Source organism: Labrus bergylta, chromosome 16, assembly GCF_963930695.1.
Source record: "Labrus bergylta chromosome 16, fLabBer1.1, whole genome shotgun sequence".
Lineage (NCBI taxonomy): Eukaryota > Metazoa > Chordata > Actinopteri > Labriformes > Labridae > Labrus > Labrus bergylta.
This window is the reverse complement of record NC_089210.1, coordinates 8928567-8945256: the sequence shown is the minus strand read 5'-3', so window position 1 is coordinate 8945256 and position 16690 is coordinate 8928567. Positions and strand designations below refer to the sequence as shown.

Sequence of the window (16690 nt, the reverse complement as noted above, 5' to 3'; positions counted from 1 at the left end):
GTTTGAGATGTATGCTACAGTACACGGAGCAGTGGATTAACTTTATTCATCTGATAAGCTGGTTTGAATGCATTACTCCCCCTTGGCATTCATCGTAGATTCATTTACGCCTGCAAACATCTGACAGCTTTTATATATATATATCCGTTCTGTCGGTGATGTCGCTTTTTATAGCGTTTGTTGTTGGGGCTCAGATTTAGCACAGCAGTGTGTTATGCACACACAGGCTGTGTCATTCCTGCTTTTTTATGATGTGCTGTAATGTGATTCCTGAATTTGAATTAATCACTGGTCGGCCTTTTTACAACATTTGGAGGAGGAGGATTTTGATCATTTACTATAAGATGGTTCTAATAAAACAGTTGATTTGAACCTATTCTGTGTATGATGATATATACTGTAGATTATTTGTGTCGCTACATGCACACTTAACTGTTCACAGTGATTAATAAACAGCGGTTTGAAGCTAAGAATCTTGATCATAAAGTGTATGGAAAGCATTTTTAACATTTAATTCAGTGTTTCCTACACAAATACCTGGGCAGGTCGCCCAAGTATATTTATGGCTGCCAAGGTATTTTTGCCGACCCGTTTTTTCCGGGTTTTTTTTAATCCATGTACAATCATCAGCCGAGGGGAGAGAGAGAGAGAGAGAGAGAGAGAGAGAGAGAGAGAGACAGACGTCAGCTGGTACATCCCTCCTACTCCACATATTGAGGTGCAATGTCTCATGATAAAACTGAATCCTCCTATGCTGTGTTTTAATGGTTTTTTTTGCAGTTGTTTGCTGTGTAACCCTGCACTAGGAGAGTTGTTGGGATACATCATAATCAATAAGCCTCAATTGAGGAATAAAGTACTTTTAAAGCCAGTCATTTTATTTGAGGGTCTTTACAAAACATACTGCTGATGAATATTGTCTAAAGAGCTAAAACGCAAAAAATTAACCTACAGAATTAGGCGGGGGGGGGGGACAAGCCCCTGTGTGTATTAAGATACCACCACCACCTCCAACGCACAGCGACATTTTATGTCTTTTACCCCCACCATGACCCAGCACTGGAACCTGACATTGGTGGCAAAAGACGTCAGGAGGAAAATTGGGTTATGAGGCGGTGTTTCTTTTTCTACTTGAGGAGTTTTTATGTGACAGAAGCGAAAGGGAACATGAGGTAACTTTGTTGGGTGACTTAAATGAGTCTTGACCTGGTTCTACCGAGCTTGAGTCTATCATCTGTCTGTGTAACGGCTTCAAAAGACCAACGTCCCACCAGCATAGTGACATTTGACCTCCCTCGCTTTCTCCTTTTATCCCTCCCAAACACACGTGTCTTAATATGCTCTCCCTCCATCTCTTTCTCTCTATCTCTCTGGTTCACCGTCTCTTTTATGTAGGACATAACGTGTATAGATAGATATTTTCAGTGTCTTGGTCCCCAGGAAATTTCACTGGGAAACTTCCAAAGAACAGATCGCCCCACTTTCCTGCCACTAAACTAGAACGGCCAATTTCCCTCCCTCCTTGTTTGACATCTTCACACAAAATGGTCATGATACTGTATGCACACACATGGACACACCTCCCGTAGACTTTAACTTGTACAAACATCAAGTGCGACAATCTCCAAAGAATGTGTTGATACAGAAGGCTAAAGGCTAATAATGTGTGTAAACTTTGACCCTCTTGTCAATTTAGCACATGTGTAATCATCGTCCAGCACTAGGGCGCTCATGTGGAAGCTTTACGTCACAGACGATGTTAATCGAAACAGTGAAGACCCAGGGGAGCTAAAGCAAAAGAGAATGAAGCCATGTGTTTTACGCACATTCTGATGTAACCATCCCTCGTGCTGCTAAACTAGGCTAAGAATTGTTGGCTAGAGGTTGACAGTAAAGGACGAGCTGTGCAACGTCTTCACCGGTGGATAAATGAACCGCAAGAAAGAGGAGCAGCACATTTGGAGCCTCAAAACCTCCCCTCTGTGAACTCTTCACACCCCCAACTCAACAACATACATCCAGCATGAACACAGGAACAGTAAAGGCCACTGCAAAATGTGCTCTAAAGCAGAGATATGAGCTGAAAGCATGCTCATGATGATCTTGCCAAGATTTAATCTGATGCTAATCATTTATCACATGTACCATTTTACCTCTTAGAATGTTAAGCCGCAAACATTTTAAGTCAAGCTTTAACACAAAATAAAGCTTAATGTTGGTGGGAATAGATCATAGACTGTATAAAATGAGGATGTAGTCTCTGTAGCATCGCCCATTGGTTTAAGAAGAGGCGAAGAGGTGTCGCCATATTGGTTCCAGGCTTTAAAGCTGTCTATTTCTGCTTTTAAAAAGGGGATCTTAATATGGGCTCTAAAAGGGATTCCTTGGTTTTTGGAGTCAGTCTCAATGGGACACTCAAGAAACTGCAGTTTTTTTTGCAAAACTCACATTGGCTAGATTTTTTAACATCCAAGGTATACTGAGTGGAACACAGGAAAGTCTGAAAACCACACCCAACGCACACCGTATGCAACCAAGGGCCAAAACTTTTGCAAAGTGCCTGTAACTAGCTGAAAGGGGAAAAAGTCATTTTTATCTTTCATCGTCTTCAAAGGTGGACCCTCAACAACAAAGTGAAGTGGCCCTCCATAGCATAGCAAAATGCTACCATGGACAACGTGCCTCTTACTTTAAAACGTCCTACTCTGAGACTATCAGATCATTTTCACTCGCTCATAATGTTTAACAAGGCCAAAGCAATCCATCACTCACCGAGACATTCAGGCTAACAGGTAATTCAAAAATCAGATACAATAGACCAAAAGACATCTATCTAAATCTGTGTCTCTGGTTGTTGAGCGTAAAAGAATAAATACTGTTGAAGAAGTGATTCAGAGTCATGTTGGGGAAATGCAATGAGAATAAAAACCTGAGGACTCATAGACATCAGTGGATTATAGTGAGGATGTGAGTGGGTGTACAACTACTACATAAAGACAGAAGAAAGAAATGCATGTATGAGCTCTTCCTTAGGGGTAAGCGTGACCTCATAGCCTATTTCCCTGTGGTTCAGTATGGAGTTTACCTCAGGCTATCAAACCTTACAACAAAGCATCATGTCTTTAAGGTATTCCCCAGTCATTATCATGTTAAACAGGCTCAGTATTAGAGCAAGATGTAAGCAGGGACTGCAAAATGAGACAAACTATTATTTACACTAGTAATAAATGAAGATTTCTTTTCTCTCCTGCCTTAAACTTGTATTGTCTCCTCCATTTGTGGACTGCATAGGTCACCTGCCATATTAGTCTGTATACAAATGTTGTTACAAGGTTGCTGATGTCCCCTGAGGGAGGAGGAGGAGAGGATTGCTTATTCGATGTGTGGCCATTTACGAGGAGCTCTAAACCTTGACAACTGATGGATGTCAGAACCATACACAGAGCAGTCACTGTTTGGATGAGCTACAAGCTATGACTCCAGTTTTGGAAGGTTTAACTCGTAATAGGAGCACACATAGTAAACGATATGAATGGTTATTGTTTAACCATAAAAGCAAAAATGTAATTCAGTTAAAAAATAGACACCTCCGAAACATTTTACACACTATATCCAACTGGTGGAGGTTCGATTGAAAATGGGAAAGCAATCCCTGCTGAAAATGTTTTGGTTAATTCAATATCTGATGCATTGACTGATGCTTTTTTTCTGCACTTACTATTAAAGCTTTGTGTACAAGCACAAAGAACGTTTCTTTGCATACATGTAGGAGACCACAGTGTTGGTTTTAGCTCTTCCATTCTCCATAGAAGAGAAGAAGATAAGGAATCAGCTGGGGAAACAGAGAGCTGAGATCACATACAAATAGCCTGCTAATTAATAAGCTTTACTCGTCATCGCCTCTAAATCTCTGTAGGACTGCTCAGGCACTGTACTTGTTTTATGGTCGTTACTACACAAGCTGCCTTTCTCAGATGGCTGAGTAATATCCTAAATCACACAGACTTTGGTCCCTTGTCTGGCTGGCAGGGTTGACAGAGAGCGTAAGGACCCACTTGCTGTTATCTGGGGCCATACCGAGGGCCAAGTTGGGACTATTAGTTGGCAGCGCAAGGGGACCTCATGAATAAACAAGCCACAATGGGAGTTGCTGTAGGGGATGACACTTCCTGAACATACGCAGGGTTGTAAAAAATTAAAGATGGATGCTGTTTCATGGCTGCAGGCGAAAAACAGGAGCCGGACCATGCTGCAACCTCCTGGTTATCCTTTTTTTTGTTTGTTTTCTACAGCTTCAGATTGTCTTATAGGTTCACTTTCAGTGCTGCTGCGCTCTTCAGATCACATCCATTGAAGTGCTGTCAGAAAGTACCATCCGTCAGCAGAGTCAGCGCAGCGATGTAAGTTTTGATCTTGACCCACTGGGAGTTGACCAAAGCTAGGCTTTTGATGAGCAAGCACCCCTGACAAGGCTAAACACCTTGAAGCAGGAAACCCAATGGGAGATGTGATTCATACTCAGTCAAAAAGTCTCAAATAAGAAGAGGAACAATCAGTAGAGGGCCCAAAAAAACAGAACAAAGCTGTCACGGTTTAAAAAAAAAAAAGGCTTGTCCCCAAAGCCTCAAGTGAGCGGCGCTTTTAGCTGTCTGAGATGAAATAACAGCTGAATCAGCATTTTTCTGAGGAGCTTCTGTTAATACATGTTTCAGGGCTTTTGAACGTCAATACTAGTCCCACAGACAGATACAGCATCTCAATCAGATACACTTATAAATACAACTTTGCCTCGCTATTCATTATTCGTGATGGGATGCTTTAAAAAAATAAAAAAATAAGTAAACGCAAGAAAAAAAAAGTAAAACTTAAATTTGTAGACGATCACATTTGAATCTGGAGACAGATATAAGTGAAAAGCACTAAGCGGATTTACTGTCCCTGTTCATTTCCATGACTGTTTGCATTGGTACTGTCATGGAATTGGAGTTATCAAGTGTCCAATCTGTTTGGTAAATTCACCCCAAAACCAGGGATAAGGCAACTTCATACTTAAAGCAGCTGACTTTGTCCTGTTAGGGCTCTGAGTGCTGAGTCTTTACCGCCAATTTTTGGACAAAACTACGCTTTACAAAGAGCCTAGTTCATTGACTCCAAACCAGTTAATGGAAACAAGCCTTATTCACGCTTTTTGCAAGATTTAAAAACGTTTGCTTAACATTTACTCGACAATTAAAAAGAAAGAAAGAATATTCAATCCCATTCAATGCATATACACTTGTTTCAAAAGCATTTGTACAGTAATGGGTTTAAAATTTAGAAGGAAACAATCCAGTTCGTTGAATGTCATCAATATAATATGCCTTGGTTCCTCACATCCCTGCCGTCATGTACAAAAACAGGTTCACCTCCTTGTCCTTCACTCGGATGATCCACTGGGATTTGGCCACTTTTGATGTGCACGTTTGCAACTGTCCTCTGTGTTACTTCCAATCTGGTATGAAAGTGGCATAAAAGTAACAAAACTAGCCATGGGCCTGATGATTGCCAGTCACGGGTCCATTCAGATATTATTAGTTCTAAACACTGCTTTAGAAAGCTGTAATGCATCACTGTTTTAATCTAAGCAATGTAGGCCAATCAATATGGCTTCACATCAAACAACTCCTATAGGCTCCTCTATACATGCACTCCTCCCTACATTTCTAATTTGTGAATACATCTTCTTCTACTTCCCCTCCTTTAGCTCCAACTGCCAATCATCAGTGGTACTCTCGTTTTTTTTTTCTCCTTCTCTGATGAAACACTTTCACTTTGCAGGGATCCAAGGACATATGTTATATTGTGTGTGTTCTTAATACACATTGTATGTCCGAGCATGTTTTTGCAAATGTGTAAGGGTGTTTGACTGTCGCCATCCGATCGCCCCTCTGTCAGCCAATTTCACATCCGACACTGCCCACCGTGCGTGAACTCACACTGTCTGAAGTCCAGGCAAGCTGGCTGCTGGTCTGCATCTCATTTTTCACGTCCCATTCAAAGTGCCATGCCCCCCCTTCCACTGTTACTATAAATACTGCCAGCTGTGCTTTCATTATTAATGCAGCAAGGCGCCCAAGCCCTCCCCTGCGCTGTACATCACAGATCCATCATCTCCCATAAACTTTAAAACACCCACAACTGCCTACTGCTGGCCAAACCGGCACACACAAACAAACTGAGAAGGTTCACACACCGACACACACTTTTGTCCATAACAAGTTCATTGGTGGAGGAGGAGGCCAGCCTGGAGGGAGAGTCAGAGAAATGAAAACCAAAAATAACACTTTGCATATCTTTATGACTGATCAGTTGGAAAAACACTGTAATGCAATATGGAAGCAGAGAGCCACAGCTCAGTTGAGGTGAATCGAATTAGGCTCTTCTTTGCCGGGAGGCAAGTTGAAATATAATACTATTATTCAAAGAGGTTGCAGAGGGAGGGTGAGGGACAAAGAGAGATGCATTAATGAACTGTTTTTGTTCTGTCAAAGCTAATTATTGCATTGAAAAACGAAGAGTCGAAACTGAATCAGCAAGAATGAATTTTCCATCAAGCTGCAGCAGTTTGCACAAAGCGACAAAAGATATCGGACCAAACTGACAAGATAGTTGACATCTTTTTAAACCACCACACATCTTCAAACTAATCACAGAAACATCACAAAACTTCAAATGTATTCAGCAATAAAGCATGATTGAGAGGACCTCTTCTGCAACACCTTATTCAAAAGTGCAGTATGGTTCATCAAACACAATCCCACACTAACCAAACATTACTTGATTTCAATTGATGCCATGCTTTCAAACAGGTCTTACACATTTTCAGTGTTCTGTTGAATCCAATAAGGCACTCACAGATAAAAAAAAAAAAAATAACATTAATGGATACTCTCTGAACACTGCTCACGATCCTGTTGTGCTCCAGACTGTAGTGCTGCACTCAAGGCCTTATAGAAATATGAGTCACAACAAATTTAGGATTTGCATGAAAACCCGACAGCATTAGTGTGTTAAGTCATTTGAGGTCACAAAGAGAATTAAAATAGAGGTTTTCTGGATTTTTTTTCACAACAAATTGTCTTAAGCTTTTAAGATATGAAGCCTAAAATAAAAACTACATTCCTGCCTTTCCTGTATGTATCAGAATGTTTATAAAGCTGCCAACATCAACTTCCAATACGTATTTCTCCCCTGGAAGCCAAAATGAACAGTGCTTTCAAGTTATAAGTTCTGATGTACCATCTTTCCCATAGGACCTGAAAGCAGCATTACATCCTACGGCCGATGCTTATGCTGCTGCCTTTAATCGTGCGCAAACACACGCACAGTCGCACACACACACACACACACACACACACACACACATCACACCCCACCTTACACGTTCCAAAGTAACCGTGCATCTGCTGCTGCTAAATATAGAAACCCCTCTTTGATGATGCAGTGGTGACTGTTGGGAGAACTGTAACCCCCCCACTTCAACCCCCCCCTATTCGACTCTCAATGGCGCAATTACCCCCAATAAACTGAGAGTGGAGTCATGATGCATGGAGGAGTCTGGCCAAAGCCCGCCAAACTCCCCGCCCCCTCCTCTCTAATTACCATGAATGGTGTCTTTGGATCAGGACAGATGTGATCAGTTTGTGAGGCGACGAGGTAGGAGAAAGTGAGAGAGCAGCATTAGAGATACATCATAGTGATACATTATGAGAGTGGTTTGGAGGGTGTTCCCTTGAGAACGTAATCCTGAGACAAATGCACACACTGACACAAATACAGATTCTTCATATGTACTTATATCGCAAAAGTACTGAATGTCTTCATAATGAGTCAAATATCTATTCTGGTCATTTTGTTCTCTTAGTCTTAACGTAAACTTTCATAGAGTTTGAGGCCAATACTATGAAACTGTAGAAGACTAAACTTGATAATATTTTGAGAAACAATATCTAAATACTTTGATTAGCCAATATTCTAGATTAGGTCATCTCTTGATTTTGAGGTCTATCATAATGTCAAAACCCAAGTACTGTAAAATGTGTTGTATAAAACGCACTTTTCATACTTATTTTTTCATACAAAAGTGGGCTGCGTCCTATAAACCAGTGCAACCAATATATCAGTATCTAATGCTAAGATAAGCGTCGTCATGACAACAAGTGCAACCACCACCAAAAGCCACAGCATGCGACCTGATGGGATTAAAATTTCGCTCCACATGGCAAGAACTAATAGTACTAGAAGGTGCAGCTGCAGAGAGACAGAACCTTATGGACTGCGTCTTACATAACAGCGTGACTTAGAGTCCAGATTTAACAGCAGGTTCAATACTTTTGTTCATTTCCATCAGCTTCAGCTTGTGTTTAGAAATGACCAAGCATAAAAACAATCTGGAATAAGATATTGAACTTGGTAATTTAGCAGAGAAGCAGTAGCCATCTTTTCTCTACAGAAGGAACAGACCTCAACACTGCAAGACAATTTGAAGAAAAGGACTGATAGTATACAACAATCATCATGAGATCTCAGGTATGTTAACCCAACAGGGGGATTTTACTCATCCAACAGAGCACGTTAAACATTTCTTATCATGACCTCCTCTGTTCGCATCAACAGAGACTTCACGGCAGTAAAGCATCAGTCTTCTACATCACACCAGGTCGAGAAAAAAGTCGAATTTCTAATGACAGAGCCTGCGTCTCCCAAACACTCTGACAGCCTATTAACAGCAGACAGAACCATCGCTCTGTTTGATGAAACAGTCACAGATGGTGAGATGATTGATAGGGACTGGTCGTCAGAGCGACTCGCTGAGATATAGGTTGAAAGAAGTAAACGACAGGAAAAAAAGAGGAATAAGGAGAAACGAGAGAGAGGACAACGCTGAAGTAGGACAGAGCGCAGGGGAGGCCCGTCTGTCCCAGATCAGCCGTTTACCGCCGGCGAGAGAGTGAGAAGGAATGAGTGAGATGTGAAAAAAATGAGATAAAAGGAGTGAGAGAGTAAAAGAGATGGCTAAATCTGGAGTTATGAACTACATCCCCCTCTGAGCACAGTGGCAAATATTGGAAGGAATGTTAAGCTCTATTCCCTGCACAAATATAGAAGAGTGAAGACAATACAGGAACATAACTGAGAGAAGAGACGTCTCTTAACGACACAAGTTATCAGCACAGCAGCAACTAAACACAGGGATATTGATCCAAAGAAACACCATTTAATATTTGTCTCTCATTTCCACGTCCCTGTGAGAGAGGATTCCTTAGAAACATGGTTTGAATTAACCCAAAAGAATTGCTATTATTTAATATGTATGTCTATCAGACCTCTCTTTCATATTTGAGACAGGTAAGTCTGTGCCAATAAATCCTCTTTTTAATCATCTTTGTTGATTTGAATGAGCGGCCAGGAGAGAGTTTTGATCCCTTGAGCCCCAAAGAGGGACCTGAAGGGATGGAAATGTCAACTATGTGCTGCGTACTCTATGAGTGTGTGTGTGTGTGTGTGTGTGCGTGTAGTGAAACTTTAAGTGTGCCGTTCAATAACACTTCCCGAGCGAGGAGGAATTAATGGTATTTCCCCGCTTACGTGGGCTGAATGTTAATTCATCTCTTTCGGTGGAGCATCACTGGCGTGTGCTGGACCTTGACTCACTTTGTTCCAAAAAGCATCTGAAGTAGAGACAACATGACAGTCGGTTAATCAACACAGGACAGCAGCTGTATCGGCCTGTTGGAGCAGATCAACTTCACTTCTACAGGCTGAATTATCCGAGCTCACGGGGAGGAAAACTAAACAGAGCTGGATTCTAAACTAAACTGGGTCAAACCTTAAGGACCATCTCACCATATCAAACTCTTGTTTTATGTTTTCTTCCAAAGACATTAAAGATTATGGACTGTAAAGCGGACCAGCTGGAGGACTAGCTACGTGATCGACTACATGTTCAGCATTGTACCAGCTTTGACAGTTTACTCAAAGAAGAAAATTCCTGTATATTACTCCACTGCAAACTCTTCTTTTCCACCTATCAACTAGTTTTTCACAATTGGCTTTAACACCATAAGAATTTAAAAGAGTTTATCAGCTCAAAGCATTGTGAGCAATGTCATCATACATGCATGATTGGACTAGTAGCTATTGCCAGAGAAAAATGAACCATACAAATTGTCAAAGAAAATGACTACAACAGTGGTTGAGAACTTTGTCAGTCAAATTTGTTTGAACTGTTTAATACAATGATTTTAACTCTTTTATTTTTTCCGGTTCATAGCAAAACTATCCAGGAACATGAGGCTCATTTTTCAACTTTAGAAGACAAGTTCATCAGTTTTCTACAAGCCAACACTGCCAGCCTGATGCCCAGACATTTCAATATTTCTCGTTGCTTCCTCACTAATTCAAGTAACATCAACACCGTTTTTTGTTGTTTTGTAAAAGCAGATGAAGGACTTAGGTCGTAGCAGATGTGGTTCTGACAGAGGAACAGAGGAATAAGGAAACCAAAGACCATCAGAGAGGTATTAGTGTAATGAGGACACCTCTGCGGATATTAAGCACCTTGTGAATGATGAACACTTGAAGGTCATTCTGAGACTTGATTGGTCAAGTTTTACAGGCTGCTGTGATGTCGCTCTTTCATCGCTCTGTGTGCGTGACGGCACAGAAAACAAAAGTGAAGAGATTCTTGGCGTCCTTTGTGGCAATACAAAGTCTTTAAAAGACGCACATATGATACAAAAGTTAGACAAGCGGTGAAACAATATTCATCTTGACCTCTATCGCAGAGCACGCTCATTTCTATGATGAGTTTATAATGAGCCTAAAAGTGAGGTGAGAGCGAATTACACGGGGTAGTGATTAGTTGGACTACAGCTTCCATGAGTCATTTCTACCTAAGAAACAGCAGAATGATCAAATACATGTCAAAGTAAGTGCACTGCTTTGATCTAACATGCTATTAAATATGTTTGTCAGATTGAGATTTCTTTGTGTGTGTGTGTGTGTGTGTGTGTATGTGAGGTCCCACTGAATAGGATCAATGGAGAGCTGGTAGCCCTTATTTTGTGATGAAGTGAAAAGCGGCGTACATAGCAGAGCGAGTCATGTATTTGATGCACACAAATACTCTATAGATGACTGAGACTGTGCGCATTTAAAAGACATCAAACTGTCTGCATTCAAAAAGATCATCTGCTAGGTCATCCCTTTTAAAACATACCTTGCTTTAGGGTCTTTTTTTTTTACTCTAAATTGGATCAAACGAACATTGTGCCGTTTTGAAGAAGACTTGAAAACCAACAATCAATACACTTCACTCCTTTAGTGAGGTGCCCTTCAGTGAGAATGGGCTTATTTTTTCCCATCTTTTGAAACTAATAGTGTATACAGTCCTCTTCAACACTGAACCTCCAATAGACTTCTTTTTAAAGTACATGAGAAACGTCACTTTCATCAAGAACATAAGGTCATTTAAGTTCTTTATTTAATTTAGTCATTTGGGCGCCTAAACTTAACCAAACTGCAACAATTCCAAACATTTACCATCTTCCACATTTGTTCCCAACAAACAAAGGCATAAATACGGGGCATTAAAGGCATCGCCTGCGATTGGCCGGGCTGTAATTAAGAAAAAGGTTCTTGGGGGTCTCACGGGGGGGGGGGACAAACACCCTATGTGGCCCCATGAATTGAAGGACTTGATGGATAAATAGCTACAAAATGTCAAAAGCTCTTCATGGTTGTTACATCAACACAGTCTACACACTTCTCCACATCCAGCATTAATACACTGATGGTGTCGCTGCAAGTTACCACCGTTACAAATGACACTCTCTTCTCGATGATTCGCTCTGCCATCCTCTAGATCCATGTCTCCCTGAGGCGACGCATCAGCAGAGCATGACTAGCATCTGCATGTATGAGTTACTATGACTGAGGTGTGCAGGTGGGTGGGTGGGTGTAGGGCGGGGGGGGGGAGTTGTTTGTACTTCAAATCGTGCAAAATGATGCTGAAATCCTCCTCATCACTTTGTGAGAAAGACGATTTTTTTTTTAATGTGAAATTGTGTTTGTCATGTGAAGTGACCCACCATCACCTTCCTATAGGGGGGCTGTGTTCAATGGAGACAAAGGCGTCTATAGATATACTACAGTCAGGTGGAGGGATAATGACAGGGAAAGAGCAAACACATGTTCCCAGCTGGCAGAGTGACCCTACTTGTGTAGAGGCAGCCATTCAAGTGAGAGGGCAGCACTTATGAAATCCATCTGGTGTTTAATGCATGGCAAAACACTTGATTCTAAAGCTGCACCTTAGAGAGTCCAGCCGAACAATTTTAAAGGTAAAGAGCATCTGTGTGCTTGCTCATCCAAGCTTACCTTGCCTTACACGCTACAGTTATAATGTCAGTGGAGCCTAAGTGTGATGTACTAGGTGATTTTATGCACTGGTTAGCCTTTTAATGTGAACACGGAGCAGTGTGCTGCTCTGTGCACCAGATCAACAGCAATCCTTTGGCAGCCATGCAAATGTATGTGGGAGGGATTATCAGTTTGACACAATGATACATTCAAGAGCTGACAAGCAGCATCTCTCATGAATCTACCTTCAGCTCTGTTTTTTTTTTTGTTTGTCTCGATGATGACAAATGTCTGATTCCCTGTCTTGTCCATCTAAAAATATGTGACCTGCCTCCTCTTTTTACTCTCCCACTTTCTCCCTTATCCTTTCTTCTTCTTCTGCTGCTGCTGCTGCTTCTCAGTAAACCTGTATTCATCTGCTGGCATCAAGGAGTAATCCACTGCCAAGCACTGTTTGGTTTGCACTGCCTCAGCGGGTCCCCTTCAAAGCCGTTCTCCTCTCGTTTCATTTTTATTCTCATTTCCAGTGTTTGTTCAGTGCATCTGCTGTGTATGTTGATTTGAATCTGGAATACTGCACACACAGACTACCATGTGAGGGATGAGTTCATGTTCTACATCAATGCAGTAAACTTGAACATGCAACCACCCCCCCCACCCCCCCAACCCTGCTGCACACATGCACACACACACACACACTCCCTTATGACTGCAATTCCCTCCACATATATAAAACCCTTAGCGTTCCAATGCACCATCTCCATGCATGTTTCCTTTAGAGAATAGAAGAAAAAGAAAAGACAGAAAACATTCTTACTGTCTTCTACAATCCCTGATGAAATAGAGAAATCCCTCCTCTGGAAGATAGGGACAGAAGTAGAAAAGAGAGGTGGGGGGGGGGGGGGGCCCCAGCGGTTGTCAGATGCAGAGGAATAAGGAGTGAGGAGGGGCGAGCAGAAGGATGTAAATGAAGACTGTGGTTAAAGGGAAAGGAAAAGATAAAGAAAATCACTGCTGCAACAAAAAAAAAAGAACCCTCCTCCTCCTCCTCCGCGGCTGCCCGCCGTTGCCACGAGAAATTAAGAGGTGTCCGGCGTGCGGCTGAACACTGAGGGATGGAGCATTATCCTCGGCTCCCAGTCCCGTCCGCCAGCAGCAGCAGCGGCAGCTCTGTAGTAACACTTCTATCCGCTCAGTCCAGCGATCTTCCCCTCCCTCGCTCACTCTCCTCCCTCTTCTCTCTCTCTCTCTCTCTCTCTCTCTCTCTCTATCTCTGCTTGCACTGGTAGGTAGGTTTCTCTCACTCACCCCCTTCTTTTACCTCACTCTCTCTCTATTGTCACTCCACCTCCTTCCATCGCTCTTTGCTCCATCATTACCCGGATACAAGGCATAGCCCTCCCTAACTCCATTCCTTTATCTCTCTCTCTCTCTCGCTCTCTCTCTCTCTCTCTCTCGCTCTGTTTCTCTCACTCTCTCTCGCTCTCGCTCTGTTTCTCTCTCTCTCTCGCTCTGTTTCTCCCTATCTCTGTCTTTGATGTTTCAGAGTTAGACTCTTAGCTGTGGGAAAAAAAAAACTCCGCTTTTTTTTTTTTTTTTTTGGTTCTCACTGAGATGAACACGGCACAGAACACAGCACAGAACACAGAGGGATCCACCCAACAGTGCAGAGACACTCACACACACAAAACGCTCACGCACATTTTAAGATTAGCCGACAATTTAACCCCCCAGTCTAACAACAAAACCAAACACATCAATGACAGCAACATCTTCTCATTTTCCAAGTATCCGAATCGAAGACCCAGAACGGTGCAGTGACAGTCTGCAGCGGTACACCCAACATGTGTGTCTTCAAACACACACACACACACACACACAGAAATATGAATAAGAAATGAAAGAGGTGTGTATAAGAGGATGAGGGAAGCCACTGCTGCAATGCTTATTACCATATGGGGGGGGGGGTGATGGAGGGTTGAGTGTGGGAGGAGAGGGAGCCTTCTACTGACAAGCTGAACTGAATAGCAAGTAGAAATCAGCTCAATTATGCCAATCATTGCTGAGTGAAGCATGCCCAACTCACCATATTTGCTATAATGAGCTAACACCCATTTAATAGTTGGGGATGAGGAGAGGGTGCTGCAGGTCGACGTGGGGGTCTTCGTGGTTGTTTATAAAGATCACAGAGAAAAACAGATGCGTTAATTGCTGGAGGGTACATATAGAAAGTCTGTGCTGATTTGGTGAAAACTCAGTATGTAAGACAGCATGGATATTCAAGCGAGATACCCAGAACAACCAAATAATCCACAGCTGCTGTCAGGTTACAGAGCGCAACGCTGCATGTCAAATGTTGACAAAATATCACAGAATCCAGTGATGACTGTAAGAGGGCAAAGCTCTGCTGCATCAGGCTGATTCACACTGACAAAAAAGAGCGCTTCATCCCAAACGCATTTTTGTTAAGCAGTCTCGGTGTGTATTTGAAAAAGACTGTCTTGTAAATCTGGTATACTTTTATTTGTTTATTCTTCTGCAACTTTTAAGCCATGTGCTGCTGTTCAATCTTGTAGGTCATTATGTAGCTGTGATGTCATATACAATGACACATCTTTAATAATGTTATGTCATATAGGGCTTTCACACTTGCAGGAAACTCCTGAAAAACTCCTACTGCTGCACGGTGCATAGAGTGTCTGCATGCGACCGCTTCATTCTCTGTGCATGTAATGAAAAGGCAGGATTATGTTTTTGTCGATAGTGTCATTCCGTTGAACTACACATGGCACTGATATCAAGGAAAATATTAGTATTACAACACAGTACAGCGGAGTGTGTAGCTTCATCCGTTACTTCTGCGTCTTTTTCTTACTTGAGGCCCTGACAACACCAAGGAGATCGCTGGTCCTAGTTGGACCATCAGTGAGCGTTCATTGCCCTAGTTTTTGCAGTGTGTGCAACACTGTAGCTACCTGTCTGCCCCTGTCTTCATTTTTTCCAGCCGATTGGACATGATGATATTTTCAGGAGTGCATATGTGAAAACAGCTGTAGTAAGTCTGGCTTGTTTTACATGAAGCCCAGGTTGAAGTCGCTTTCTCATTTTGCATCATTTGCCTCAATTATAAGAGTGGGCATAATCAAATGTTTATTTGTCAAAAGGAGAGACTTGATGTCTTTGCATATTTGCAAACGTAGGCATTAAGAACTATAGATTCAAAAGATATCACATATTAGTTATCAGCAAATATCCAATATCATGCATCCCAGTGTCTGACAACAAAAGGTATTGCCATCAACATTTTTCTTATCTGTCCCTCAGTTAAAAGACTCCAGATGTCAGTACACTCCTCTTTTTAGTTCTGCATTTCTTCTGCTTCCTCTTAACTGTATCTGCTGTAAAAGAAAAATGCCGTGTCATGGCGTCATGTGTCAGGCAGTCTGTGCTTCGATTCAAAGGCTGCACTGACAGGCAAACCACACAGCTTTTAAAAGTGGAATTAATAAGTAGAAACATCACCTTCCTTCACTCTTTTCTCTCTCCTTCACATTACATTCATACGCTCAGAGGTGGGCATTTACAAACGGATGTGAATGAATTGAAAGCTCTCACAGCGGGGGCTGACCACCTCTTCACTCAGCCAGTGACTCATGCGGAGGTAACTCTTTCACACAAACAGCACTCCATGTACTACACCATCTGATCTATGGGTTTCTTTAAATAAGGTTTGCATTGATCAAGTCAGTGTGCATCTACCAGCAGCACGTCTATTTTGACTGATTGAGTCCCATATGTTTCACAGGGCGTGCTTAAAAGACGTTGTTCATCAGGCTCAGACTGGAACAGCAGTATTAATTGGAAGTATGTAAGCGAGCAGTTGCAGTTAACACAATGGGATTGCTGCGCTTTATCAAAAGCACACACGCGGCTGTGGCTCGCACAATGAGACGGGGGAGTCACGTTAACAGCACACGGTAAGGCTTAATAAAGAAAGATAGCCATAATAATGATAAGAGCAATATCCCTGTCTGTGCAGCTGACATATTTATACAGCCCCCTCTGTAAGACACACAGGGCTTAGTTACAGTCATAATTTACACTAATGCACTGCCACCTCAGCCAGTAGCCAATCACTCAGAGCCTCTGCCACCTGTCACCTGGGAAATAATGTGCAATGCCTGTATGTCTCTCTAAAGCTCTTACTCCTAAAGGTGTTTTCCTCTGTCCTTCCAGTCTAGGCTCGTTTCTTACAGCACTACAGACCATTTGTGTTCCACTGCTCCTA

The 16690-nt window shown here is 42.1% G+C and overlaps 1 protein-coding gene across 1 annotated transcript in view; it reads right to left on the bottom strand.

Moving 5' to 3' along the window:
* Positions 1 to 13676, bottom strand: part of shank1 (SH3 and multiple ankyrin repeat domains 1) — a 71985-nt gene extending 58309 nt beyond the window's left edge. Inside the window, exon 1 of the mRNA XM_065964482.1 lies at positions 13220 to 13676. The gene's annotated coding sequence lies outside the window, so the exon portion shown is untranslated. The remainder of the gene's footprint in view (positions 1 to 13219) is intronic.
* Between the last annotated feature and the right edge of the window lie 3014 nt (positions 13677 to 16690).